Source organism: Sminthopsis crassicaudata, chromosome 3 (assembly GCF_048593235.1).
Source record: "Sminthopsis crassicaudata isolate SCR6 chromosome 3, ASM4859323v1, whole genome shotgun sequence".
NCBI classification, from domain to species: Eukaryota; Metazoa; Chordata; class Mammalia; order Dasyuromorphia; family Dasyuridae; genus Sminthopsis; species Sminthopsis crassicaudata.
Window position 1 is genome coordinate 495,943,599 of NC_133619.1, and position 21,584 is coordinate 495,965,182.

The 21,584-nt window shown below is 37.6% G+C and overlaps 1 protein-coding gene across 3 annotated transcripts in view; it reads right to left on the reverse strand.

Moving 5' to 3' along the window:
• The window catches only part of TMEM45B (transmembrane protein 45B), a 47,234-nt gene extending 29,366 nt beyond the window's left edge, over nucleotides 1-17,868 (reverse strand). The window contains exons 1-3 of one of the 3 annotated variants that reach the window (XM_074303805.1): nucleotides 17,460-17,868; nucleotides 16,967-17,002; nucleotides 15,226-15,385 (exon numbers count right to left, since the gene is read on the reverse strand). The gene's annotated coding sequence lies outside the window, so the exon portion shown is untranslated. Of the gene's footprint in view, nucleotides 1-15,225; nucleotides 15,386-16,710; nucleotides 16,795-16,966; nucleotides 17,084-17,459 lie in introns of those variants that run through there. The other 2 variants (XM_074303806.1, XM_074303807.1) reach the window with 2 other exon arrangements.
• Between the last annotated feature and the right edge of the window lie 3,716 nt (nucleotides 17,869-21,584).

The following is a 21,584-nucleotide window of genomic DNA, read 5'->3' on the forward strand; positions in this document are numbered from 1 at the left end:
ACCAACAATGCATCAGTGTCCCTGTTTTCCCACAGCCCCTCCAACATTCATCATTTTTTGTTCCTGTCATCTGAGCCAATCTGACAGGTGTGTAGTGGTATCTCAGAGTTGTCTTAATTTGCATTTCTCTGATCAATAGTGATTTGGAACACTCTTTCATATGAGTGGAAATAGTTTCAATTTCATCATCTGAAAACTGTCTGTTCATATCTTTTGACCATTTATCCATTGGAGAATGGCTTGATTTCTTATAAATTAAAGTCAATTCTCTGTATATTTTGGAGATGAGGCCTTTATCAGAACCTTTAACTGTAAAAATTTTTTCCCAATTTGTTACTTCCCTTCTAATCTTGTTTGCATTAGTTTTGTTTGTGCAGAAACTTTTTAATTTGGTGTAATCAAAATTTTCTATTTTGTGATCAATCATGGTCTCTAGTTCTCCCTTGGACACAAACTCCTTCCTCCTCCACAAGTCTGAGAGGTAAACCATCCCATGTTCCTCCAATTTATTTATGATTTCATTCTTTATGCCTAAATCTTGGACCCATTTTGATCTAATCTTAGTATGTGGTGTTAAATGTGGGTCCATGCCTAGTTTCTGCCATTCTAGGTTGGTATTTATGGATGGAAGAAAAGGCTACTATTCTTGTAGAAATTATCTTTCCCTTTCCTCACTCTCCCCTTCTCAAAAATCACTGGATTTGGAATATAAGAAATTGGATTTGAACCCAAGTATTGTGTTACTGAGTTGAGCCAATCACCTTTGTGATAGAAAATTACTTAATAAGTTTAATTTCCTTCAACTGTGAAATGATGTGTCTCTTGAGCAAATCACCTAAAAGGAGCAGGTTGGACTGGATAATATAATCAATCATAAGTAGAGCCGGAAGAAACCTTAGAGCTTATCAATCAATGAACAAAGGTTTTTATTAAAAGCCTGTGTTAGGTGCTGGTGATACACATATAAGAAATGAAAAAACTCCGACTTACGAGCATATGCTCTAAAGTATATCTATGGAAATATATAGATATAGCTCTATTTAGAGAATTAGAGATAGATATATGGATATAGTCCTATAGAGATAGGTATAAATATGTAGACAGATATTAGAGTCATATATATTCTAATAAGAAAATTATATATATATATATACACACACATATATACATATATGTATGTATGGAGAGAGACAGAGACAGAGACAGAAAAAGAGAGAGAATATGAGAACAAGAGCTATAAGGAGAACAAATACAAAGTAGTTAAGTGGTAGCACTGTGGATTGAATGCTGGATCTGGAGTCAGGAAAATCTGATTTCAAATCTGACCTTAGACACTTGCTAGCTGTGTGACCTTGGGCAAGTCATTTTTGCCTAATTTCCTCATTTATAAAATTAACTAGAAAAGGAAATGGCAAACCACCTTTGCTAAGGAAAGACTAAGACGGGTCATGAAGAGCTGGACTGAAAATGACTAAACAACAACTATGAGAAGGGGATTGGGGGATGCTCCTATATAGCATTAGTCTCATGTCTAACAAAGTAACAAAATGAACAAAATGAAGCAAATTAGGAATTTCCATACACTCCTCTCTCTGAATTCACAAACTCATTATAAGTGACAGGCAAGTTGGGCAGGGTATGTGTGCCTGGAGTCTGGCTGGGGAGCATGGATAGGCATATGAAAGAATTACAGAAGGATCAGTTGGATAAGCCTTGTGCCAGAGGGAACTGGGATGACTAGAGTGAGATGATGAGTACAGATCCCATCTTTGGTACCTATTGCCTGTGTGACCATGGTAGTGGGGGGGGGGGAGGGCAGGTTCCATGTCTGTAAAATAAGGTATTGGGCAGATGACCTCTAAGGTCCTTCCAGTACTAGATCTTGATCCTAGAAGCCTATATGTAGAGGCTCAATCTGGAAAGCCTAAATCTATCATTGGTGGTGGTAGACTTTCAACCACAGAACCAATAAGGGAAATCTGGGCTCACCGTGGAGAATCTTTCCTCTCCTCCCACATAGTCATATTTGCTTCTCCATCACTGCTTGGAGCAGGTTGGGGTGGGGGATGGGAAAAGTAGAGAGGATGGGAGGGATGCCGTGGAGGGGGTCTGGGAGAAGTGCTGCATGAGCCTGGGCCAGGGTTTCCTTTCAAAACTATTCAGAAAGATAAAGCTCAGAGGGAGATAAGATTCCAAGGTTAGGGCCCACCCTTCATTTCCAGATGCTGGTACTTTGTACTTCCTGGGTCTCTCCTTTACAGTGGGAACATCTGCCTGTCTTTTGACATTGTTTCCTTTGTAATTCTGCCAGGACATTTATTGACTTGTTTTTCTATTCTGAGCCTGTTTAAAGGCCAATTTAATTTTCATCTGAGCCATGATTAGCAATTAGGGTGTTTGGCTCAAGTATAAAACATAGCCTTAATTCAATTTCCTTCATTTGAGGGAAGGTGAGGACAAGTCATGGAGAGACCTTAGACCTTAAGACTTGTGCTGAGAAAATCCCCAGGGACATTGTCCTTATGAATGAAAACACCCCAAGAACAAAGGAAGGAAACAAGAAGTGCCCATTTATGTGCCAGGCTCTGTGGTGAGCACCTTGTAAATATAAATGTTATATCAATTGATCTTCACAACCACCTTGGGATGCAGCTGGTATTATTCTCCTAGCTTTGCAGGTGAGCAGACTGAGACACAACAGAGGTAAAAGGACTAGCCTGGGGTCACATAGATAGAATTACCTGAGGCTGGATTTGCACTGAGATTCCAGGCCTGGAGCTCTACCCACTGGGCCACCTCCCTTCCTCCTACAGCCCCCTCCTGAAAGGGGGTATAGATCTTGGGGCACAAGGCTCTAGAGGGAAGAAATCTCAGGTATGTGGGAATTATGGGGGGAGCATCTGAAATATGCTTCTAAGAGAAACACTGGGTATTGGGGGGAAGGGCTGTGCTGAAATGGAGGCAGAAAGAAGCTGATTGCTTCCTTTAAAATCGATTTATTCTAGCTAAGAAGAGGCCCAGCTCAACTATTCTAAAGTTTTGCCTCCTGGAGCAAAACTCTGGTCCTTCTGCACTATTTACAATTTCAGAGTCTACTATGTCAAAGTGGGAGGGGAGGGGGCAGAAAGAAAAATAAGATGAGGTCTTGATTGTATCTAACAAAGGAGGCAGGGGGTCGTGGTTTTGCTATCTGTCTGAGGTACCAGGCACTATGTCCAATGAATACCCTAGGGATCAGGAACCTCAGAACACAAGAACAAAGTTAGGGAAAATTTCTGTTTGCTATGGCAAATAACCATAACTTTGATGTGGAGAAAATAATAGTTAAGTTCACTGGGGATAAAGGAGGAGCACCTAGGAAGGGTCAGATACAATTTTAACATATGTTTGAGTAGAAATGGCAGGAGAATGGATTTGTTTTTAAAATTCAAGAGGTAATGGGAAGTCTGGAGTTAGTTTATTCTGTATCTCTAAACCTAATCCACAACTGCAGCTGATGGATCCATCATAAAGATGAGTTTTGATTGCTCGGGCCATTATGTAGTTAATCTAGTTCTAAAAAAAGTGTCAAAACCTCAGGCCATGAATCAATAGACAAATGAGCTTTCTGATGAGTGCAAATTTTAAAATGACATAAATAGAATGTGTGGAAACAAATATAAAAGAATAGTATAGACCCCTAAGAAAAGTCTGAGGAAGGTGAAGTGCAGGAGTTGCTGCACTTATTGCTGCAAAATATGAAGGATAACTAAATTTCAAAAGATATATTCAGGACAATAACAACAACAAAGAAAGAGGATCACTGTATGTGGAAGATAATACCCAAGAGAAAATTATCAATTAAACTCCTATTTTCCTTTTGTCTCTTAACAATATTTACTTACTATTAATAATACTACTACTAATCATACTAATATTCTTAATCATAATTTCCAATTCTAAATCACTATTGATTAGAGAAATGCAAATTAAGACAACTTCACAACTATCTGATTGGCTGAGATTGATGGGGAATCTGACGAGGGAAACTGAGGCTGAAGACCTTAAAAAAATAACTTTCCACGTTATCCGGACCTAGAAGTCAGCCCAACCCCACCTCTGTTAAGTACCACTAATTTACCTTTCCATAGAGTTCAGCTGACACCACCCAAGTTTTCTGGAGAGCTGAACTAAAGCTAAGTACCTCTACTTAACTTTCAATAGAACTGAATTCACGTTAAGTACCTCCACTTAAGCTCTATACAATTTGAACTATCACTAATCAAACTTTCTACAGCCTTACTGAAGCCTATTCCAACCTAATAGCTCCATATTGTCTCAAATCATATATACGTGGGGGAAGAATGGGCAGAGGAGCAGAACGGACAGAACTCTAATTCCATCAAAGAGTTCTGCTCCATTAGAGATCTCTTGATGATTTATAATAAACTTTTACTTCTACTTTTATTTATAATTTAGTAAATTCTTTTACTTCACCCGCACCTTGTCTCATCAAAAGCCTGCACATCCCCAACAAGATGATAGGAAAAAATATAATAAATGTTGGAAGGGACGAGGGAAAACTGACACACTAATGTATTGTTGATGGAGTTGTGAACTGGGCCAGCTATTCTGACCCAGAGAACAATTTGGACTATGCCCAAAGGGCTATCAAACTGTATGTACTCTTTGATTCAGCAGTATCCCCAATGGGTTTGTGTCCTAAAGACAACATAAAAGAGGGAAAAGGGCCACATTTGCAAAACCATTTATAGCATCTCTTTTGTAGTGGTAAGAAATTGGAAATCAAATGGATGCCCATCAATTGGGAATAGCTGGATAAATGAGTGTAATGGAATATTATTGTTCTATAAGAAATGATGAATAGGCTGAATTTTTGGAAAAACTTACATGAACTGATGCTGAATGAAACAAGCACACCCAAGAGAATATTGTATTGTATTGTAACAGCAAGATTATGTGATGATCAACTATGATAGACTTAGCTCTTTTTTTTTTTTTTTTTTTTGGCCACTAGTAATTCAAACTAGTTTATTAGGCAAAGCATGCAGAATAGGAGCTTTTGTTCCATTCCTTTACTATCACCACCAGTTCTGAAAAGAGATAGCTTCTGACACTGTAGAAAGAACACAAAATCAATGACAAAATCCTTTTAAGTTAAAGGATTTCAGCTCTGGCATGCAATGCAATCTCTGTGGCCGACTTAGCTCTTTTTAACAATGTGATTTAAGACAATTCCAATAGACTTGAGATGGAAAATGCCATCTGCATTTAGAGAGAACTATAGAGAGTGAATGTGGATCGAAGCATAATATTTTCACCTTTTCCTCTTTGTTAGCTTTTTCTTTCTCATTTGGTTTTCCCTTTTGTCTGATTTTTCTTGCACAACATGACAAACACGGAAATATATTTTAAAATATTATACATGCATATCCTATATCAGATTGATTGTTGTCTTGGGGAAGGAAGAAGAAAGAGAGGGAGAAAAAAATTTCAACATAAAATCTTACAAAAATGAATGTTTAAAACTATCTTTACATGTATTTGGAAAAATAAAATATTACTGAGGAAAAAAAAAACAAAAATAATGGCTTACATTTAGATGGCATTTTAAGATTTGCAAAACACTTTATATTTATCCTTATAACATTCCTGTTGAGTAGGTGCTTTTATTGTTTAATCTGTTTAAAAAGATTATGGAAATGAGGCTAAAAGAGTTTAAATAGTTTGCTCAATATCCCTCAGCTAGAGTTTGAAGAGAATTCAAACTTAAATAGGTCTAACTGCAAGCCCAATACTCTTTGGACCACATAAATCTCATAGGAGAATGACTTTCAGACTAATAAAAGTTAGAATAAAAATTGTGAAAAGGGGACTTAAACAGAGATTTTTTTCTTATGATGACTGTATGAATGATCACAGCAGAGTCCAGTTCTCACTGTTCTCAGTTTTCCAACAAAAATATAAAAAGAGCATCAGACTGAACAATGACCAAGATACCCAATAAGTTCTAAAACCTAGTTCAGAACTGCCAAAAAGATGACCAGAAAGTTCTGGCACAGAGAGAGGGAACTGTCTAAGAAAAACACAGTGCAAACATGGGTAAACAAATCTAAAGTCTTTCAATCATTATGGACCAGAGAGGATACAGGTGTGTCAGAATTCCTATAGCACTTTTTTCTTGAAAGATAGAAGACCAGAAAGCTTGGATGCTGAATCAGGCATTTAGAAACCCAAAGTCTCCTGAGCTTTCTGGCTGTAGTTAAGGGGACAATAGATAAGTTGTGTCAGTATAATAAAAAATGACAAAACCATCCAAATTAATTTACTTATGCAATGCCATGCCAATCAAACCTCCAAAGGGTTATGTAGGAAAAAATAATAATGAAAGATTAAAATAAAAGGTCAATTAATCTCAGATGAAAAAATGGGAAGGATGAAGTAGGGCTCAACAGTACCAAATTTCAAAGTATTTTAAGTTAGCAATCATCAAAATTATTTGATACTTGTCAACAAAATGAAAGATGGAAGAAATTAAACACACCTCATTCACAAACAAATAAACACAGTAGCCTTCTGTGTGATAAAACCAAAGACCTTGAGCTATTAGGGTTAGGACTTATTTGACAAAAACATCTGGGAAAACTGGAAGCAGTCTGAAAGACCAATGTATAGATCAATATCTCATAATACATACCATTATAAACTTGGTATCATGGATACGTGGTTTAGACATAAAGGGCAACATTATAAACAAATTAAGTGAGTAAGAAAGAAATTCCTTTTATGATCTATGGTTGGGGGAAGAATTGATGACCAAACAAGGGAAGGAGAAAATCACAGAAGGTAAAATTGTGATTTTTGCACAAACAAAACCAATGCAGCTAAGATTAGAAGGAAAATGATTAACTAGAAAAAAAGTCTTTGCAGACCTTAATAAATTTAATGTCCAAAATATATAAGAATAGATTCAAATGTATGAGAATAAGAATGATTCCCCAATTGATAAATGGCTAGAATTAATAAGTTCTCAAAGTATATGAATACATATAGGCAATTTTCAAAAATACAGGCAAATTTTTTTTGGGGGGGGGAATGAGGCAATTGGGTAAAGTGACTTGCCTAGGGCCACATAACTAGTAAGTGTTAACTGTCTAAGACTGGATTTAAACTCAGGTCCTCCTGACTTCAGGGTCAATGCTCTATCCACTGTGCCATCTAGCTGCCCCATTTTATTTATTTTTGTTATTTTTAAAATATAAGCAATTTTCAAAGGAAAAACTTAAGCTAGCAATACCTATTTGAAAATATGCATCAAATCTCTTTAATAAAGAAATGCAAATTAAGTTAACACTAAGGTTCTACCTTATATTTACCCAAGTTGATAAAATTGACAAAAAAAAAAAAATAGTAAATGAAAAATGCTGCGAGAAAATTGGGATATTAATGCCCTGTTTGTGAAGCTGTGAATTGGTACAACTATTCTGGAAACATTTTGGAATTATGCCCCAAAAGTTATAATACTGTTCAAATCCTTGATCTACCTCTAGCACTTCTAAGTCTAAATCTCAAAGAAAACAGAGAAAGAGAAGAACTCATATGTAAAAAAGCATTTATAGTTAGCTTTTTTTTTTAATGGTAGCAGGAAACTAAGAGGATGCCTATCTGTTGGAGAAAGGCTGAACAAATTATAGTATATGAATGTAATGAAATACTTTTTTGTTATAAGAAATGATGAAGATTGTTTTAGGAAAACTTGGGCATGAATGATACAAAATGAAGTGAGCAGAATAAGGTAAACAATTTTTACAAGAACAATATTGTAAAAACACATTTGAAAAAGCTTAATAACCTAAATTTCATCCAAAATTCCACATCAGGAGCTGAGGCAGGAGTTGGAATAAACAGAAGTTGCCAAATACTATTAAAAAATATTATGGATGAATTCAGAGGCACTCAAGAGACCCAGATGAATGTAACTTACATAACATCTATAAGCAGAGCTAAAGAGAAAACAATGACTTGGCCACAGGAACTACAAAGTACCTAGAAGAAATGAAACAAGATAAAAACAGCAAACTATAAGTGAAATTAATACCTTGTTAGAAAGAATTTGAAGGACAACTATTAGCTTAAAACAAAAGGTGGAAAAATCTCACAAAAGGAGGAAAATTGCTAAAAGTTATAATGAGGGGAACGGAAATCAGTGACTAAATGTGACAAATATTAGAAACAAAATAAAAATGATAAATGTAGAAGAAAACCTAAAGTAATTTATTATCAAAACCAGTTGATCTAAAAAGTAGGGCAAGGAGAGGTGATTTTTGAATGGTCAGATTCCCTCAAAACCATCATGAGAAGCTATGAGAAATAGCTAGATGTTTAAGAAATACAACATGAAGGCAAAGTGAAAAGTACAAAGAATCTATGGATCATCTATTGAGAACCCAAGTTAAAGAAAAAATACTGAAGCAGCCAGAGAAAAAAAGAGTTAAGAGGCTACAGTCAGGATTACATATGACCTGGTAGTTACTACTATAAAGAAGAGGAAATCTTGGAATACGGTATTACAGAAGACACAAAATAAGGATTACGATCAATATGAATTTTCTCTGGATATAAAATTATAGAAAGAAAAGTTCATCTTTAAAGAAATAGAAGACTTTAAAACATTGCTGGTAAAAATATCAAAACTCAGTAAAACCAAACCGTAAATATAGCAATCAAGAGAAAACAAGATAAATACCTATGAGCAATTGGAAAGGACTATATAATGAAGAAGTGCTCACATTCTATGTTTAGAACATAGTATTCATAAAGAAATAATTAAATAGGATAAGAGTGAGGCTTGGGGTGATTTTAATCTGTTTTGGGGGTCAAAAGAGAGGAAAGTAGAAGAAAATAGAATCTAGTAAAGAAAGACAGAAATGGGTAGAAATTCACATTTTTTATAAGTTGGGGTAGGTGTATATAGACATTAAGAAAGAAGTGGAAGGAGTGAGTACCAATTAAACCACTCATTTGAAACAGGCAAGAAAGAACAGAATTTTAGAAAAGTCATATAAGATGGAATATTAATAAAGGAGCTTTGAAAAAAGATACAAACTTTAAATGGAAGCTAAATAATTTAATACTAAGGAATTTGTGGGTGAGAAAGCATATCTTAGAAAGAATAAATAATTTCATCAATGAAAAGGACAACAATGAGATAATATTACAAAACTTATGGATGCAGTCAAACCAATCCTTAGAATAAAATTTATTTATCTAAATATTTTCATAAGTAAAAGAGAGAAAGAAAAGTTTAATGAATTGTGCATGCAACAAAAAATATAAAAATAACAAATAAAAAACAAAAAAAAATCCTGAAAATAAAAAACGAGATGAATAAAATTAAATGAAAATAGCTGGTTTTTGGAGGAAAAAAAATAAACTGGTAGCTAATTTGATTTTTTTGAAAAAGAATAAACTCAAAATTGACAATTATCAAAAATAATAAAGGATTCATGAAAGTTTAAAAAGAAATAAAGGAAATCATTAGAAATTATTTTGTCAAATATATTCCTCAAAATTGTTTACTTAATAATATGGATGAATATTTATGGATATTTGCAAAAAACATGAATGCTCCAAATAACAGAACCAGAAATAGAGAACAAGAAAGTAAATGAATTCTCAGAGAAAAAAAAACAAAACTGGGACCTAACATTTTTATCTGTAAATTCTATTAAACATTCAAAAAATAATTCCAAAGTTACATAAACTCCTTGTTGGAGAGGAAAAGTTGTTTGAAGCACAACAAAAAGATGCACAGAAGAGAACAGAAGGGAACACAGAAGGAATCAGATAGGTAGGATAATTTTGAAACTAATATATGGAATTACTTAATTCCTACACTTAAAAAAATTCTTTTGATATATAGCAGACTTTTCAAATGTATGAATGACATTATGTTAGAAGGAATGGCAGAAAAAGTGAGGTCATCTTACCATGTCCAAAACAGAACTCATTAGTTTTCCTTTCCAAACTCTTTCCTCATTCAAGCTTTCCTTTTTCTTTTGTCAAAGGCAACACCATTTTCGTAGTCTCCTGGCTTTGTAACCTTGGTGTTGTTGCTTCCCCTCTCTCCACCTATCCAATGTGCCAAATCTTGCTGCTTCTACTTTATTTCTCTCTTGCTTCTTACTGTTTCTTTCTACTTATATATCCACCATTTAGTTCAGGCCTTCATCATCTCTTACAAATGTCATTTTAAAAAGTCTTCTTCCCTCAAATATTTCTCTACTTCAGTCCTTCTTGCATATATCATACATCAGCCCTTAAGCATATATCTGACCATGTAATTTTATACACACACACACACACAATTTACTTTGTATTCATTCTTTTTTTTATTGAAGCTTTTTATTTTCAAAACATATGCAAAGATAATTTTTCAACATTGATCCTTGCAAAGTCTTGAATTCTGATTTCTCCCCTTCTCCCCACCTCCCTCCATTGGCAAGTAATCCAATATATGTTAAACATGGTAAAAATTGTATTCATTCTTAATATAGTAGTGTGTTGTATGTGTATACGTAATATCTACCTTATAAAATATGAGCTTGTTGAGAATAGAAATTATATTATATTACTTTCAAAATCTGTATCCCCCGCCACCAGCAAGAGGGTTGGATTATATGATCTCCGTGTTTTTTTTAAAGTCTGAGATTTTTAGGATTCTGAGAAGTGCCTACATTTCTTCTGGAACAGTCTAACCCAAAAGTCATAAGTAAACTGTGTCCTAATCCTAATGAACAATAAGATTTCTGTAGACATATCAAAAGTCATTGCATTTTCAGAACTGAGGATCATTTAGTCCAATCTTCTAATTTTATAAGTAATCAACAAACAAACATTTATTACCTACTATAACTTCTCTAGCCAAATTTCTAACTGAAGAAGAGGTTTTGAATACCATTAGGCTTCTCTCCTGTGGCAAAGCACCTGTTGCTGATTTTATTACAACTGGGATTCCAGGGGGTCCATTGCTTGTACAAAAACTGACTGAAATTTTCTGGATTATATAGCAAGAGGAGGTTATCCCTCGGGAGTTTAAGTTGATCATTTCTATAAAGGTAAAGGAAATAGACTGTGCTGTGACAATCACAGGGGTTCTCTCTCTTCGTCATTGCTGACAAGATTCTTGCCAGAGTCCTTCTTATTAGTCCTCTTATACCTGGAAGATGACATCTACTTGAGAGCCAATATGGCTTCAGAAAGGGCTAAGGAACAGTTGATATGCTGTTTGTTGTCTGACAACTTTAGGAGAAGTGCCAGGAGCAGAACAGAGGTAAGTGCCAGGAGCAGAACAGAGGTCAGTGCCCACTGATTGTCAATCTGATCAGTGCCTTTGATATTGTCAGTTGTTAGGATTTATGATAAATTATTTCAAAATTTGCTTGCCAGAGAAGTTTATCAGTATTATATGTACATCAATTTCATACCAACATGCTTGCCCAGGTTCTGGATAATGAACAGTGCTCTAGTGCTTTTCCAGTCACCAGTGGAATGAAATAAGACAGGGTGCTTGCTCCCATGCTTTTCAGCATGTTTTCCGTGATTTTGTCAGATGCCTTCAATAAGGAAGAACATCAAGGTCAGCTCCCATAATAATAGTAAATTATTTAACTTTTTATTTGCAGATGATTGTAAACTCAATGCAGCCTCTTAAGCTGAGATGCAACAAAATGTGGATCAATTCTCTGACACTTGTGTGACACTTCCTTAACACCAAGGAAACACAGATACTCCCTCAGCCAGCACCACCTCATCCACAAGTGGAACCATTGGTTACAACAAATAGAGAAGTTTTGAATAATGTGGTTAAGTTCATTTGTCAGTACATATTGACAGTGGAAGACACATAGCCAGAGCTAGCTCAGTATTTGAGAGGTTCCAAAGGAAAGTGTGAGAGAGCAGAGTAATTACACAGATTACCAAACTGAAGGTCTACAGAACCCCCGTGCTGACCTCACTGTACAACCAAGACAGTATACCAGCGTCATGGCAGGAAACTGAATCATTTTCATTTGAATTATCTTAGGAAGATTTTGAAGATCACCTAGCACGTTGAACTAAACAGCCAAGTACTCAAACTCTGCTTCACAAAGTGTAATTCCAATGGGCTGGTCACATTATTTGAATAGCAAATGCATACTTGCCTAAAAGACTATTTTATGGGGAACTCACACAAAGCAGGAGCTCACATGGGCATACAAGGATGCTTTCGTGGCTTTTCTGAGGTACTTTGGAATTGGTTGAATGACATGAAAAATGCTGCCAAAGAACTGCCCAGCAGGGTATCCCCAGGGTATATCCAGGGTTAGTGCTATGCACTACAAGCCAAAGCAGAATTGAAGTAGGTCAAAAGAAATGTGAGATGCACAAATTCAGAAAATCCATCCCAAATGTTCAGTGGACCATTTGTGTCAGATGTGTGGTAGAGCTTCCCAAGCTCCTATTGGTCTGATCAGCCACAGCTGGACACACTGGACTCTAACATAGTGATGTCATTTTGGTCCTCTTTGAAAACCAACCACAGCAATGTATCATACTCAAGGTACTTTTCCAGGCACTGATGGATAAAAATACACAAATGAAACATCCCTGCCCTCACTGTATTTACACTCTGAGGGGCTCAGCCTCTATTCTTACAATTAAAATATAAAGAAGCAATTATAAGAGTAGCTAACATTTATATGATTTTTCATGTACATTGCTTTGTGGAAGCCTTACAACCCTGATGAAATAGGCACTATGTGTATTAATTATCATCTCCATTTTAAATGTAAGGAAATTGAATTTCAGGGATGTTAAGTGACTTATTCATGGTCACATAGCTAGTAAGTTCTATATAAAGTATTTGAATCTAGATCTCCCTTGACTCCAAATGCAAAGATCTCTCCACTAGGAAATGCTTCTTCTAAGTCTTGGCTTCAGTGCTTCCTATACAAAAGCAAACAGCCTCAACGGCATTGAAGTTTAGGGACCAGCTCTGGAATATCTAGATCAAATAGTTATCTGATGAATGAAATTGTCTTGGCCCTGATTCAATGCCAGACTTTGTTCAAGAACCCACAAGATAGCATAGAAAACCAGGAAGCAGCTATAGGGTGGATCAAAGAGAGGACTTTTAATGTGTTTATTGAATTGAACCAAAGAGGTCGAAAAGACAAAGCAGGTCATATCAAAGAAAGAGGAAGGGCAGCAGGTCAGATCTGACATGGATCCAAGGGGATGGAAAAAATGCAAGTAGTTCATATAAAGTAAATGGGAGGGTAAAGAAAACTGGTAATTTCAAAAGCACATGAACACATGATAAAAGAAACTAGGAAGGTAAGGTGCTAATCATATTTTTGCATGACCTTTTATCTCAGAGATCAAAATGCATGAGGCCCTTTCCTATATTCAGGTTAGTCTGTAACTACAACTGTATTGTAATCAATCTATGACAGGATTGACATGTACATCTAGCAAAGAGGGATGGGAAATCATGGCTTTATTCAGGACTAGCTAAATTCTATTCAACAGTCCTTACTTGGTGTTAACCATACATCCAAATAGACCTCTATTGGCCCTCTATTGTCCATTGCACCATCCCAATTTCTGTTGCCTGTAAATGTGGGAGTTGGCTTGGAGAGCAGCTATTTGTGCCAAGGAAGGTATTGTAAACATAAATAGCACACATTTCTCATAAACATACTGGAGAGAAAACCCAAAAGCAGATACTTTAGGCAATAGCAGTTCTGTATCCTAAAACTTATTTGTCCAACTCTTCATGAACCTGTACCTGTAGCCCATAGACTTTGGCAATTCAATATAGTCACTTATTATGTGTGTTCAAATGGTAGATCACCTACTCTTATCCCCCTATAATAATTTTCCCCCATGAGGAGTTAAAACTCTTGACAAGGAAGGTAGCTAGAAACTGCAGAGAGGGCCTGTGTACCAATACCACAGTCCACAGGTATTATAAAATCCTAATCCCATGTTTCCTTCAATGTCATATTGGCTGAACATCCCCTAAGGAGATAAAGCATATTAAAAAGGTTTTATGGGTAAACTAAGTCAGATTACACCACTATATATTCCTCATGTCATCTTGAAGGAATGAGAAACTTTATTAGCAAATTCTTCCTTCTCTTCCTCTACTTACAGGGATTCTGGCCATGACACAATTCAAATCCCTGGGTCTTTAGATATGGCAGTTTGTAGGAAGAAATGACAGTTGGCCTGTGTTGCTTGGGAAAATTTTCACTATCACCAAAACCAGTCACTTCATTGAACTGATCCAACTTGAGACTCATTTTCACAGTGAGAAAGCTGAAAGCAGCCTAAGAAATGTGGGGGCCATACCAAAAGGACATAGTTTAGTTTCCATATCTCATAAGATGGAGCCAAATGATCATTATACCTCAAACTTTATTGAGTACTAAGTGCTCCATACTACTGGGTGATAGACAAAAGAAATCTTAAGATGGTCCCTGTCTTGAATGGTTTTACAGTCTAGTTAGAGAGATAATATATATCAAAGGAGAAGATAGAAAATGTTATATACATGCCTGCTCAAAGATCCAGGGATCCTAAACCTTCAGTCTCAAACACCTTTATCTTTCTGTTGGGTTGGGGGAGGGGTGGGGCAGTTTTTATGTATATGACCTTATGGCACAGAAACCCCCCTGCAGGTCGCCTCAGCCATTCTCTAACCTTTAGAAAGCACTGCATTTCGGTTTTTCTTATCTAAACCTTAATCTGACTTGCCAGACAAAAGGATATTTTGTTCCCTATCCTACCACTTAGAATGTCTGGTCACACACACACATTCTTTTATAGATCTGTGGTATTTATGGAGCAACTGATGAAGGGCAGCTAGGTAAGTAGGTAAGAGTTCAAGGTCTGGGTTGAGGAAGACTCTTCTTTCCCAGTTCAAACATGGCTTCAGATGCTAACTAGCTATGTGACCCTGGGCAAGTCATTTAATCCTGTTTGCCTCAGTTTCCTTACTTGTAAAATGAGTTGGAGAATGGCAAGCCAATCTGGTATCTTTGCCAAGAAAACTTCAAATAGGTTCATGAAGAGTTGGACATGACTGAAAACAACTGAAAAAAAAAGTTATAATTTGTCTCTGAAGAGGAGATGACAGGTTTCTCGGGCAATAATAACAATAACAACAAAAACACCCACCTGATTTGGAGGACTTGTGCTTAGTAATGATTTCTTTCTTTGGAAGAGACCTTAGCAGGGCCTGGAGTTCTTGAGACTTCAACCCAATTCCCTTAGGAACTCACTAGAAAGCATTAAGTCAAAACACCAGGACTGAGCCGAAGAGCTTTGAGTCTGAAAGCTAAAAGGGCAAAATAAATAAATAAATAAATAAATAAATCCTTTCTCTGAGCTCTTGCCAAATGGTAAGTCCTTGACTCCTGGGCCAGATCATATGAAGGAGAATTGGCGGAGAAGAAGAGGGGGGGAAGGGGAGGAAGTTGACTCTTATCTTGCTTTTCATGCAGTGGAAATATCTATTTTCTGAACGTCTAATGAAATCTAAGACTAACTTAGATTTAAATCCAAAAAGGACCAAGTTTTAGTTCTTTGATAGCCCTAACCAAGCTGACATTCCCCTCTCCTCACATTTCAATTTCCACCTTTTTGAAGCCTTTCCACTCATCTTTCATTGCTGCCAAGCAGAAGCAAGAATGAAGGCCAGGCAGGCCGGGGAGAAGAAGCTTTGCCCCCCAATTATGATATCCTAATGGTAAGACAACAAAAGTCTTTGAAGTCAGAGGACATTCGTTTAAGTTTAATTGAATAATTTTAGTTTAAATTCTGGCTCTGATACTGTGTGACAGTGAGAAAGACTCAGGTCCCAAATCAAGCTCATTAACTTTCTATTCAATCCCACATCTTTTCCTAACTTAAGAAATTTTTCCTTTAAAGCTTTTTCATAACTTGCCTTCCTACCTTTCAATTTTTTTAAACATCTTATTCCCTTCCATGTAATCTTCCCTCCAGTGCTGACTGGCTTCCCAACTCTTTAGCTAAGAAAACACACCTTCTGGCTCTGGGAATTTTCACGGGGGGGGGGGGGGGGGTGCCTAGAACTCCTTCCCTCTTAATTTCCACCCCCGGGCTTACCTGCCTTCCTTCAAGTCTCAGCTAAAGTCCCACTTTCTACAGGACGCCTTTCCAGATATCCTTAATGCCTCCCTTCTGTGGTTTATATATTATTTCTCCTTTGATTTACATATTTGTTCTTAAATCATTTTCGTGTTGTTTCCCGAATTTAAGCCTGTGAAATCCTCGAAAGGACACACACACACACACACAGCCTCCTTTTGTGTTTCAAGCGTTTAGCACTGTGCCTGCCAAACAGTGGGTGCTTATTAAATACTTAATGACTTTGTGAGCCTCAGTTTCCTCATTTGTAAGATGGATGGGGTTCTATCTCTAAATCTATGCTCTCACGGAACCTTCTTTCATAGCTTGGCTAGCCAGCGGCAACCCGCCCAAGTGCGTGCATCCGAAGATGGATGTGGATGGTGTGGGGTTTGTGGTGGGGAGGAAGTTGTCGGTTGTGGAACCGGGCAGAGTTAAGGGTGGGGAAGCCAGGTGAGGACGTGCGAGCAGGACTCCAGGGGCATGGCGGGAGAATGATCACCGGACACCTACGGGAAGCGGTAGCAGCAGGTGCGTTCTTACCAACCGTCTCTGGGCTGTCTGCGTGCTTGAGGCTGCGCCTTCTTTCCCGACCCTCCAAAGAGGGGCTCTCTGACCCAAACAGCTTGGTCTACTCTCTTCTGGGAGCCCCTGACCCCAGACATGACGCCCCGCATCCTCTGGCTCCCTGTCCCCTTTGCCCGGTCCCTTTCTCCTTTCCCTCCCCTCCCTCCGTTTCCTCCTCTGGCAGCGAGTCGGAGATCCCTACCTGTGCGGTCGGTCTGAGTCAGCTCCAGCCGGTACCCTGCCAGTGGAGAGAAGAGAGCGCAGTGGGGAGCGGTCCAAAGCAAGCACGGTTTTTGGCAGCAACTAAAGGGTGAGCACTCACCCCGCCCCTTCAGCAGGAACTATGTCAAAGGCTTCAAGCTGTTCCCTCCCTGGTTCCCATTCGCCCGCCTGGCATTTCCTAGTAAGCTGGACGACAGCCCCACCCGAACCTTTATTCCCAAGGGTTGCCTTTCTCCCCGAGGGTTGTGAATCAGTCCTTTCAACCTTCGAGTCACCTCTTTCAGCTGGTGCTTCTTTCTTGGGGGTCCCAGGATCTTAGAGATAACTTAGGACAATGCCCCCATTTTATAAAAAGCAAACTGAGACCCAGAGCAGATAAGGGACTGTCAGAGTAAGGCTTTGCACAGCGCCATGCCTCTGTCTCTTCAAGGTAGCCACCCAGTTCCCTTCTCTGACAGGAGGGGAATCCATACCATTCAGGAGAAGTAGTAAGGAAGTTTCTGTGTAATGCAGAAATCTTGTTTTGTCTTTTCTTCTACCTTCTGTTGTTTATCTCTTGATCTTTACACTGTTCTTTAGCACTTAAGGCTATGGAAAGGAAACTTGCCAATTCTGCAATTTGTCAGTCTCTGATAAAAGCATCCGTGGAGGAAGATCCAGAAACTCTTGGCTAAAATGTGGCTAATGGGCTCTCTCAAGTCTTTTCACAGGAAATGGAGAATGGGAGAATGGGTCACTAACTGACTCTACCTAATAAGATACATCGTTTCCCTAACTCCAAACTGATCCTCAATAGTAGCTACTCAAAGTAAGGACAGGATGATCTCCCTTTTCTACATCTCTGCAATATCACTAGACCGAAAATGAGCAGCAAGATTACCAAGACAGACTCCACCTTAGGGAAATAAGGCAGCATTCCTAATCCAGAAATAAGCAAACCCAACCATCCTTGTCCAGGAGACTATCAAATCATGTGTCCCGAGGAATGTGCGACAAGAAAATAGCTGAGGCTGGGAATGGGATGAAAAAACTCAAAGCTATAAAGACAGTATTTTGTTCAACGATCTTTTAATTTTATTTTTAGATGTTTTATTTAAACAACATTGCTGTCACTTTTTGTTGATGCCCAATCATCCTTTACTGTTCCCCATCACCAACAGAATCTTTCCTGTAACAATATACATATATATTTATTTATATTTAATATTTTCCTACATTCAAAACTTTTTTTACATTTTTAAAAAAGATTTTTGAGTTCTAGTTTCTCTCTTATTCCCACCACAATTAAGAAACCACATGTGAAGTTATGTAAAACATTTCCATAAAAGTCAAGTTGTGAAAGAAAATATGGATCTTCCACTCTAACAAAAATAAAAACCCTCAAGAAAAATCAAGAAAGAGAGAGGGGGGAAGGGAAAGAGAGAGGGAGGGAGGGAGGGAGGGAGGAAGAGAGAAAGGAGAGAGAGATAGACGAGAGAGAGAGAGAGAGAGAGAGAGAGAGAGAGAGAGAGAGAGAGAGAGAGAGAGAGAGAGAGAGAGAGAGAGAGACAAGACAGACAGAGACAGAGGAGAGAGAGAGACAGAGAGACAGACAGAGAGACAGAGGAGAGAGATAGACGAGAGAGACAGAGAGAGACAGAGACAGAGAGAGAGAGAGAGACAGAGAGAGAGAGAGAGAGAGAGAGAGAGAGAGAGAGAGAGAGAGAAAGAGAGAGAGAGAGAGAGAGAAAGAGAGAGAGAGAGAGAGAGAGAGAGAGAGAGAGAGAGAGAGAGAGAGAGGAGAGAGAGAGAGAGACAGAGAGAGAGAGAGACAGAGACAGAGAGACAGACAGAGAGAGAGAGAGAGGAGAGAGAGAGAGAGACAGAGACAGAGGAGAGAGAGAGACAGAGACAGAGAGACAGACAGAGAGACAGAGGAGAGAGATAGACGACAGAGACAGATAGAGACAGAGACAGAGAGAGAGAGACAGAGAGAGACAGAGACAGAGAGAGAGAGAGAGAGAGAGAGAGAGAGAGAGAGAGAGAGAGAGAGAGAGAGAGAGAGAGAGAGAGAGAGATTCTTTTCAATCTGCATTCAGACACAATTAGTTCCTTCTCTGGGTATGGGTAGGAGTTTTCATCATAAGTCCTTCAGAGTGTTGAAGTTCAGAAGGAACCAAAAAGGCTGGAGTTGCAGATCAGTGATGTGAGGTATCTCAAAAAGAATTTATGGGATTGAACCCATATCCAAGTCAAGGGGCAAAGTTTGTTTTAATTCTAATTACAATTCCAAAAGAATTTAGCAAAGAACCAGGATAATTTTATCCAGTTTTTTGATAATTTTATGGCTTAGAAGTAGAACTGAGAAGTAGTCTTAGAAATCTGATTATCACTGACTAGCAGATTTTGTATCTGACAGCAATGTTTGTAGGACTATCCTAAAGAGAGAAGACTAGAATCATTGACATATTGTTAGAACAGAAGCACTCTAAAGTCAGGAGACCTTAAAATTATTGCAATATTTTTCCTAGAAGCTGTAATCATAGGTGATTCTACTACTGAGAACAATAGCAGAGTCATTTATTTACAGCTCGTCATCCTAGAATATTGCTATTATTTTGTATACAATACATTTCACTTTGCTTGAATTCTTGGAGGACTTTCCAGATTTTTTTTTTTCTGAGTGTATCCTGCTCATTATTTGCCGTAGACCAATAATATCCCATCACAAACACATACCACAGTTTACTGAGCCATTCCTTAATTGGTAAGTATTCCCTCGGTTCCATTTTTTTTTTTTTTTTTTTTTTACCCTAAGCGAGCTGCTATGAATATTTTTTCATAAATGTAGGTCATTTTCCTTTTTTTTTTTCCTCTCTAAATCTCTTTTTAGTATTCATGCCCCTAGTAATAGAGTTGTTAGGTCATAGGATATGCATGAATTTATAGCCCTTTGGGCACACAGCATGTCTTTTGATCATTTATCAATTGGGGCACGGCTCTTATTTAATTTTTTGGTAAATTTGACTCAGTAAACAAATATATTTAGCCCACAATAAATCAACATGTAGGTCTCATTTGCCCCATCTCACACTTAGAGACTACCACGCCTCTGGAAGGGGATGAGAGGCAGGTGGAGGTTTCATTTTCAGAACTCCAAAATCTCGGTGGATCATAGTATTGATCAATGTTCTGAAATCTTTTTTTTTTTTTTTTTTTTTTTAATATTGTCATCAAATTCTCTTCTAACAGTTAAGCCAAGAAAATCAAAATCACTAAGTGGCTGAAAATGATTTGCATTTTAAAAGCTTAATAAACAGTTGTGGAATGAAGCAATTGTTAATTGAAGTTGTTGAAGTTAGGAGAGGGCTTGTTAATTATTGGCAGAGACCAAAAACTCTTGAGTCTGAACTGAATGGTAATATACCTTACATATGAACAAAGACTCAGTTTTCAAATCTCAGTTTTATGAAATTTTGGCAATATTTAAAGTCAAAGGGTGTAGTTTGAATTCCAACTGCTATTTACTGTCTATGTGACTAGTGGCACATTACTTAATCTTTTTAAAGCATCTTTAAGGAAATATTGACATTCCATGAATAAACCATATACTTTTTACTTCTCATCTCACTCAGGGAGACAATGTGGTACAACAGGAAGAACACTAAATTTGAAGTTGCAGGACCTGAGTTTGAATGCTGGCTCTGTCTGTCACTTGGGCAAGTCCCCTCGCTACTTCTCTACCTTCTTTAACCATTTGCCAAAAATGATTTTCCTAAAGCAAAGATCTGACCAATAAACCAAGAAAAGGCCCTATTCAGTAAACTCTAGTGGATTCCTATCCCTTCCAGGATCAAATATAGAATACTATTTGGCATTTAAAGTTCTTTACAATTTTACTTCTTCCTATTGTTACAGTTTTCTTATCTTTTTCTTCCATTGCTTGTACTTTACACAGAGCAGCTAAGTGGCAAAGCAGATTGGGCACTGGGCCTGGAATCAGGAAGTTCAAAAACGACTTCAGATGCTTCTCTGTTTGCCTCAGTTTCCTCATTTGTAAAATGGGTTGGAGAAGGAAATGGCAAGCTGTTGCAATTTCTCTGCTAAGAAAACCCCTAAGAGATCACGAAGAGGAGTAGGACCTGACTAAAAAACAACATATAGTCTACAATCCCAGTGTCACTAATCTTTTTATTGTTCCTTACAACACCCAATACCCCCGCTCCTCCTCTTGTTACTGGCTGTTCTTCATGCCTAAACACTCTTCCTCCGCACCTCAACCTTCTGACTTCCTTGGCTTCCTTCCAGATTTTTCTCAAATTACACTTTTCTAAAAGACCCTACCCCCAAATCCCTTTTCTCCCCGTGTTTCCCTTTAGAGATTATTTTTTATCTACCCGTAGATATGTTGCTTGTGTATTGATGCTTTGTACTCTCCTTTTGAACCAAAGCTTAGTTTGATTTAGTACAAAGCCAGAAGTATAATTAAAATTTAACAAAAACTTGTTAACTGGTTTAACATTTTATCTCTCAATTTTGAATGTATAGGCCACAAGGAATTGAGATTAAGTCTAGTATAACTGCGTCTTGATTAGCACCACTCCGGCTTTTAGAGATAA